Raw genomic sequence first — 7,196 nt, 5'->3', positions numbered from 1 at the left:
ATAAGAAAAATTGTGAAAATTAATGTACCTGCACTTTGATCCAAGTAATGTTGTTTGATTTAGTCCGGGATACCTGTGCGTCTCTTTGACTTCGGAACACTTGTATTGATCTAACAAAAATATAAAAGCATATATTTAGATCAATCTCATAAATAATTAAATATATAAATATACACGAATATTTAGAACGATCTCACTTATGTATCAATCATTGACTTTATAGCCGGATAATTGGTCCACTCACCATCTACCGAATTCAGAAAATATACCACTTCTTTTATAGGGTTGATAACAAACAACAACCAGTGTGCTCTATAAATTAAAACAAAAGTTTATCATGAAACAAAGAAACAAAGATTAGATGAGCCAAGAATGAGAAACTAACCTTACTGGTCAGGTATTATACGCCCAAAGAAACAGGCTTTCTGTATTGCCGGTGGTCAGGAATCTATCGACTAAGCGCTGTCTAACTGATTCCGGATCCGTAGCAATTGTTTGTCCGCTGCAATGGGCGGAAGACACGAAATGGTATCTGTTTGACAATTCAGTCTCGCGCAACACTTTGTCATACAACAACCTTAAATAAAAACATAATAAACATTAGATTATTTTCATTGAAATGTGTAAATAAATTGTTCAACTAATTAAATAATATATTCATCGGATTACCGGATGTATGAGTGAATATTACCGACGCCTAATTGATCATGCGTAAAAATCTCATGCATGTCATCTAGTGCAACATTTTCGAGGAATTCAATACCAAAGACAACTTCATCCATATTAATTTCACGGAAAGCACCTGTCGTCAAATTTGACATATCATTAAGTGTTCCGAGCGTCTGTCGGTATCGAGGCACAAAAGCACCTCTTTTTGCCCCTGGCTTCGGAGGACCCTTTTCCTTGGGTGGTACGCTACGAACTTGCTGCGTCACTTGTTGTGACCCTCGAGCAGATACCTAAAAATCATATAACTTAGGTAAATTATAAAATCATGCAGTTTTAGATTCATATCATATATTAACACTATAAATGTACCTCTTTTAGTGATGCAACAGACTCGTCCTCCTGCAAAATCCCTTTACCCTTAATTGCGGGTTTTGTAGGAGTAGTCTAAAATTATCATGTAAAAAATAATTAACGTAACGGTTCAGAATTGACATTCAAAAACTAAATGATTCATAATGGTTTTCAACATACCTCATCACCAATGAAAATGAGCTCCGAGGGCCATGCAACAAATGACCCTATTGCATCTCGCAACAATGTTGTCTCTGAGACCATGTCAGGTACTGGTAGCACCGCATCATGATCTAATACAACATCAACTGATACTTTCAGGTGTCCATCCAGGAGCGGTCTATGGTGAAGTAAATCTCCCAAAGTGTTGTGCACTTTTCCGTTGCCAACTAGGCGATAATTCGGCGATGATAAGTATGGTTGGCAAGATGAAATTCCCTAAACCAATAATAAATATAGAGTCATTATCATTAATAAAATAGAACAATTGTAAGAAGAAATAATTTATAATTATCTCTGGAAATTTTCTTTGACAGTTGATACTAGCTTTATCACTAGTTTCTTTCACCGATGAAGTATTGCACTTTTCTCTCATATACATCTCTTTATCTCTTTGCAATTCAGAGACTTGTGCTTGTAATTCCTGCAATTTTTGCAACACTTCTTCATTGGTGGGATTTCTTCTCCTAGAATGCTTATAGAAAGAGGTTGGAGTCACACCATGACCTTTACCCCTCACCTGACCGGGATACTCAGGAACATCTAGTGCTCTACTAAGTACGCTCCTATTATCCTGGTCCTCACCGGTGGATACCGATTGCGACATGGTCTCCTGTAATTCATTTACATTTCAAAAATTATTAGTGGAGATAAAAAATCAACTATATATTAATAAACATTTGATTTAATTAAAGACACAGTGTTATACTTACACATTCATCATAAACTTTTTGAACATCGGGATCAACAGCTCGATTCTTGCCCACACGAGCTTCCTTCCACAACACATGTACTGGAAGTGAGGTTTCCTCACTTTTCGTCTCCTCTAACTATGCATTGACACAAATGATAAAATCGTCAATTACAACACATTTAGACAATTAATAAGAACGTAGCATTTCTATTTACTTACAATTTTTTCCTCTAAGCGTGCATATCCCAAACTCCCTTTTTTGTATGGATACGTGGGTTTTGATGCTCTCGCCCTATTTGCGGCACTCCTTTTCCGGAAAGCTTCATCTCTTTGATTTACAAACTCAGCCAAATCTTCTTCTTTAATGAAGATCTCATATTTTTTTGGACGTCCCGGTGCCTCTTCAAGAAAGTTCCCTTCTTTATCCTTAAGATATGTGTTTGTTAAAAAAGCTTTCCACCCTCTATGTCTTTTTTCGGCCAAACCAAGTATGTAGCGTTTACGCTCATCTGGTATGTTAAAAGACCTCTGCGAAAAAACATACGCATAGAGTGTGTTAGTATAAGTAATTTAAACAAATTATCGTCAAGATAATAACAACAACCATATATGATACCTTAAGCTCAAACCAAATCATATCTTTTTTATCGTCCAACGGTTTGCTTTTCAGATTCCATTTAGATACGGAGATTGGAATATGCAAACGAACAAGTGTACCAATGTAGCTTGTCAACTTTGCAGCATTAGTACCAATTGCTTGGTGTCGCACGCTCGCGAAAAATGAACAGAGTCGCCACCAATATATTTATCCCATAAGGGAAAGGAATATCAGAAAACCTAGAAAAGGAAGGAACAGGGTCTTGCGACCAGAGAATCAAGGTACGGGAGTCGGTTACGCGAGGGGAAGGTATTAGCACCCCTCACGCCCATCGTACTCGATGGTATCCACCTATGTTTGTTTCTATATAAAGGGTGTATAACTATGTCTATGTCTAAATGCGAAATGAATGCAAAATGTAGGGAAAAGAAAGAATTGTACTCGCACGGGCCCTACCCCGCTGCCTACGTATCCTTTTCAGGAATCAGAGTTACCGTAGCTCGGCTAAAGATTTTCTGTTTGTTTTTTGTGTTTTTTAATTGGGCGGAGTCAACGTTCGCGTTCTTGCATAAGGGAAGGCCTACGATGCGTACGAACGGAAATGACATTGCCCTTAGGCGCCAACGAGGCAAAAGAAAAGGAATGATTGGTTTGTGTCTTTTAGGGTAGATGGGTGATGAACAGTTCCCAATACCGGGCCACTCACCACTTTCTCTACTTTGCTTTAGTCTGAACCATTGTTAGGTGTTTTAAAGTGTTTTTGGTTGTGTATTTTTTTAAGGGAATTTACTTTTCGATTCGAATCACATAAAATGCATAATGATCGAGAAGCAGATTAAGGAATGAATCCTACTCACTTCCATCCCATTATGTAATGTTTGAGAAACAGATTAGAGAATGAATCTCACTCGCTTCTCTCCCATTAATTAATGTTTGAGAAACAGATTAGGGAATGAATCCCACTCGTTTCTCTCCCATTAAGTAGTGACCGAGAAACAGATTAGGGAATGGATCCCATTCGCTTCTATGTCACTAAGTGATTGAGAAATAGATTAGGGAATGAATCCCACTCATTTCTCTATCACTTGCTTAATGTGATTCGCATCTTCCGTTTATTAATGTTTTAAAGAGTTGAAAAAGAAGAAAGAATGCAATAGGGAACTAGATCTAACATTCTAATCTATGTTATTCTAATCTACAAATGGCCCTAAGGTCGAGGATACCTATCCTATCTCAATTCCTCTTAACAAAGAAGGAAGAGTCTAAGGGAACATGGCAAGTAGCAAGAGATAAGCAACATCAAAGCAAGAAATGAGAGGCTAAGCATGGAAATGAGAGAGGGAAGCCCCAAGTCAGTAGAAAAACAAGGGATTGAGTGTCCCAAATCAAATACAAAAGCATCACGGTATCATACAAAAATATCCACAAGAAGTTACCAAAGTATCGCATGCGTCGTTACTTACCAATTAGCGGACAAACATCAATTAATCAAAACAAAAACAAGTGAACACATGAGCTAAGCTTGAAGTCAGTAGCAAACTCATTCATTTAGTTCTAATATCCTATGTTAATCTATATTAGTCAATTAGCATGAAGCAATACAAAACTCTAACCAAAACTAGACAACACTAGGTTAATACTAGCTAAACGGTTTCAAATTGTGAATGAAGTTAGAAACATGCAATCAAATGGTACAAGTCAGTAGCAAATAGCCTTTACTAGATGCCTAAACAATCACAAAATCATGCCAGGGAGTTTCACACAAAATTACGGGTCATTTGTACAAGTTACGGTGCGATCGTCAACCAAAAACAAGTTATTCACATGTGATAAAGAAAAATCGAGTAGAATGGGAAAACATGATCTAAAATTTCAATTCCAGGTCTTAAGACCTCTAAACATCACTAGTTATATGTACAAAAAGAACCCAAGGCTATTGCATAAATGCAAATCAATTTGAGAGCACAAACGTCACAATTGTCTATTAGAAACGCATATTAATCGAGTTAAACAAAGCTAACCAAATACCAATCAAAACAAAGAATTAGGAGTTCATTTTTTATACACAACATCATGGGTTAGTCTACAGCAATCATACAAAAATTGGTGATTAAATTCTGATCCTAAGGTGTTAAACGATATTAGTTTGTAAAATCTATCAAAACCAAAAGAAACACGAACATACCAAAGCAAATGATTTATTAAAAATAGTAAAACAATTTCTAAAAATATACCAAAAATTCTACAATTATTTAAACACATGAAATTATCTAAAACATATTTTTGCACATTTTTTACTGGAGTTAAAATTGATTAACCGAACAAAAGTCAGAAGAGAAACAAATTGCAAAAGGAGAAAAATCTAACAACACAGGGGGGTGCAGAAGCAAAATGAAATGCATTGGATTCACTAGGGCACGTTTTGGGCCTTGACAGGGGGTGGGGGTAGCATGGGCGCCAGGCCCAGGTTCATTGTGTTACATGTATGTTAGTAATTAGGGGGTGCGGTCCAGAAACGTGTAAAGCCCAAGGTGTGATTATGATCCAGTACAGATTTTTGATTTCCTAATCAGAATCTCTAATCTCTAATCTCAATTAAACCAGAAATTATGCTAATCAACTATCAATTTGCCTAATTAATTACATTAAAAATAATTAACATCAATGAAATATTCAAAAGAGGATTAGGGTTTAGTTCGTGTGACCTTTCAACTTTCACGTTCCCATTTCCCTCTCCTCACTCATGCGAACAACGCCGTCGGCGGCCGGAGGTCTCTCCCTCAACCTCTCCGATCTCCGATTTCCTCTCCTCATTGAATGAACTCGACGGCGCGGCGGCGCTCCTTCTTCTCCGATCATGTTCGTCGCTGTGAACAACCGGTGGACAACAGCATCTCATCATCCTCTCATCTCATCTCTCACTATGAACTCAGTTAACTCGACATCGTCTCTCCGATCCAATTGATTTGTTTTGTACTTGAATCGATTGCTGAATACACTCAATCCTTCTCTTCTTTTTACTTTTTCTTCTTCCTGATCTTCTTGCGTTTTGCGAATGAGATGCTGTTGTATGTGACTACATGAAGGTTTGCGATGGTGAGCGATGATGAAGATTGATTGGAGAGAGTTGAGAGGATTCAAAGTTGAGAAGATTGAAGAAGTTTGTTGATGCTGTGAAGGTCGCGTGATAGAAATGTCGGTGATTGAAGATCGAAAGAGAGAGTTCTTTGAAGATGATTGTGTTGTTACTTACAGTGATGAAGGTGTTGGAATCGGTTCAGAGGGAAGATTGAAGAGGTTCTCCATTGATGGATCGAGAGAGATTGAAAGTTTAGGTTGTGAAGAAAATTATCGTGGTTCCATGATGATGCGATGATGTAGACGATGAAGGAGATGAAGTTGTTGCAGGTTTCGTTACATCTTTTCTGTTGGATCTTCTTTTTCTGTTATGTGAATGATTGAAAAGAAGAGAGAATTTTCAGGTTTGAGGTGAATATAGAGATTGAAGAAGGTTAATGAAAGTGTGATGGAGATTGAGAAGTTGAAGATGGTGAAGGGGATCGGGAAGAGTTGAAGTGAAGAGGAGCAGAAAAATCGTGGTGAGGTTCTCAATTGGTGAGTTCTCTTCTCCTCTTTTTGTTAACTGTTAGTAGAAGTTTTTTGTTACCAACTGGTTAGTAGTCTCTGTTAGGAGTGTGAGGTAGTTAGTTTGAAATTCGGTTATGAGTTTGTTGCTGAGCTGGCTTGAGACTGTTAGGAGCAGCTAAGTAGTTATATTTCTGTTTTTTCTGTTATTGGCAAATGGTAGTTATAAGCTGGTAATTGAAGTTAGTTAGGATTTGAGTTTTGTTAGTTATGAGTGAAGCTGATTTCTGTTTTTGGTGGTTATGGTAGTTAGTCATAAGGGCAGTTGGTGAGGTTTAGAATGTTAGCTGGCTTTTACGTATGCTTTGGTTATTGTTTTTTACTTGGCTTTGATGTGCGTTGCTGTTCGATGGGTATGGACAGTTTTGTTAACTGGATGCAGGGTTTAAGCTTTGGACTTGGCTGGATGGTGAATTGAATGGTAAATTGTATTGATTGTTTGAATGCAGGTTATACTGTTTGTAGGAATGCGATGCCGAATTGACGTATTCACATTGTCATAATGAGCTGAACTGGAATTGGTTTGGATATTTTGTACAGGTTATGACATGATGCAGGTTGAGATATGATGTGAAGTGGTCTTCCTGCAAGTTCTGGTGAAGCAGATTGGTGGCGAACGAAACCGCGCTCAAGGCGTGTGAATCGACACCGCATAACTTGTTCTTTTTCCTTTTGATTAAACCGAGCTTTCTGAATTTCATGCGACTTGTAGATGGTGACTGTTAGTTTTTTCTTTTTGCTCGGTTAATCAAATGTTTGAATGTGAGTATGGTATTATGTGGTTTATTATGCAGGCTATTGGACAAGTATGACAAGCATGGAACAAAGCAACATCAAGACATGGTGAACATACTGATCATGCTTGCAAATGAATGGGATCCTTTTTTTCTTTGTTTTGACTTTTGTAATGAGTTTTTGATGTAATGCAAGGACTCAAATGTATGAATAATTGGTCTTTTTGTAATGAACATGATTTGGATAATGAGGGAAGTTTGTGTTCGGATTGTAACAACTTCACTT

At 37.5% G+C, this 7,196-nt stretch overlaps 1 long non-coding RNA gene across 1 annotated transcript; it reads right to left on the bottom strand.

Annotated features, from left to right (window-relative positions):
• Positions 1 to 1,625: 1,625 nt before the first annotated feature.
• Positions 1,626 to 2,184, bottom strand: LOC131646492 (uncharacterized). The gene is made up of 3 exons (XR_009297502.1): positions 2,153 to 2,184; positions 1,953 to 2,069; positions 1,626 to 1,852 (listed from the first exon to the last, which is right to left on the bottom strand). It is a non-coding gene; the product is annotated as an uncharacterized LOC131646492 (long non-coding RNA).
• Between the last annotated feature and the right edge of the window lie 5,012 nt (positions 2,185 to 7,196).

Source organism: Vicia villosa, linkage group LG2 (assembly GCF_029867415.1).
Source record: "Vicia villosa cultivar HV-30 ecotype Madison, WI linkage group LG2, Vvil1.0, whole genome shotgun sequence".
In the NCBI taxonomy this organism is placed as follows: Eukaryota; Viridiplantae; Streptophyta; class Magnoliopsida; order Fabales; family Fabaceae; genus Vicia; species Vicia villosa.
This window is presented reverse-complemented; position numbering and strand designations above follow the sequence as displayed.